We start from the raw sequence: 1,351 nt of genomic DNA, 5'->3' as shown, positions 1-1,351 counted from the left end.
TTTGTTGAAAAAAAAAAAAAAAAAAGCATTGTGCAACACGTGTTATATTATACAAGACATAATAGATTTTCCTATCAACTTATATCGAACTGGACCGAAAACTGTGACCATGAAACCGTGGACCGAACCCAGCCGTGGATTTTGTGAACCGTTCCACCCCTAACAGGCGCGGATTCAGGCGGGGGCGTGCGCACCCCCCTTTGCGATATGGCAAGCCGATTGGGCCAATAATCGCATGTACAATAACGCGCAGTTCCAACCATTCCAAATATTTTACGCGAGTGCATGTTTTTTACGTCACCGCGCGTTTCCAGCCAGAACGCGCGGTATTCTTTGGTCTTTTAGCCTCACATTGTCTTGACCTGTGACCCTTGACCCCATGACCCTTAGGTGCGCACCCCCCTTTGAAAATCCTGGATCCGCCCCTGCCTAATAATTACATTATTTATGGACACCTGGATGTACATCTGTCCGCGCATGTGCTGGATGGATCGTGCTTCCAGGACGGATCGGGTAGTGACAACCAGTTCCACAATGGCCTCATGTATATTTTTAGTTCTTGTCCAGTTTAAATGGCGTGTTAAAATAAAAAAATTGTTGTTTCATGGTCTCATTATTTGCACATCATAAATCCCTGACCTATTAATCTATATGTTCCCCCTCAGCTCTTTCATTATCCATGCTACCAACTCTCGTTCCTCAAGATAGTGTCGACCAGTTACCAAAATGGAAAACTTAAACTTTCCTTTTATGCTCTTCTAGTGCACATAAACAACAAATCAACAACATTGCTCTGCACCGCCTCAGGTTGCATAATTGTCTGTTTTTCCATCAACACTGTGTGCTGTACGCTTAATTACTAATGAAACACATTTAAAGAGTCCAGCTGTAGGACAGCAGCTATTATAATCCATGCTAGATACGTCACTCATGATGCGGGTGTATAGATAATATAAACAGCAGTTGGACTATTGTACATTTTGTTCCGGTTACCAATAATATTGTTGTTGGTGAAGCTGGTAGAGCTACATTAAAATGTGCTGTTTGTTGTTATAAGGAAAGACTGATTCTTTTTCCCAAATGTTTGATATTTCTATCAGCAGATAACAGTAATATAAGTCAGTACTTGACTCCGATTATAACATGTTCTGCTTTTTGATGCAGATAGTTGTGTTTTCCCTCCTTCTGTTCATTTTAGCACTGATGTTTGGTGTGCAGAAACTAAATGTCATGTTTATCTTTAATTTTCATGTTGCTCTAGGACTTAAAGGAATAGTACACCCAAAACATGATTAGCCTTCATTTTCTACTCACCCCCATGCTGAACAACACTCTGGAGTACTTTTTTGAT

At 40.8% G+C, this 1,351-nt stretch overlaps 1 protein-coding gene across 1 annotated transcript in view; it reads left to right on the top strand.

The window, feature by feature from the left end:
• Nucleotides 1-1,351, top strand: part of vps25 (vacuolar protein sorting 25 homolog (S. cerevisiae)) — a 15,504-nt gene that overhangs the window by 9,514 nt on the left and 4,639 nt on the right. The gene's annotated exons all lie outside the window — the stretch shown is intronic.

This window comes from Cyprinodon variegatus, unplaced genomic scaffold, assembly GCF_000732505.1.
Source record: "Cyprinodon variegatus isolate N-32 unplaced genomic scaffold, C_variegatus-1.0 Scaffold18, whole genome shotgun sequence".
Taxonomy (NCBI): Eukaryota; Metazoa; Chordata; class Actinopteri; order Cyprinodontiformes; family Cyprinodontidae; genus Cyprinodon; species Cyprinodon variegatus.
Note: the sequence above shows the minus strand (reverse complement) of the source record. Positions and strands in the feature narration are given on the sequence as shown.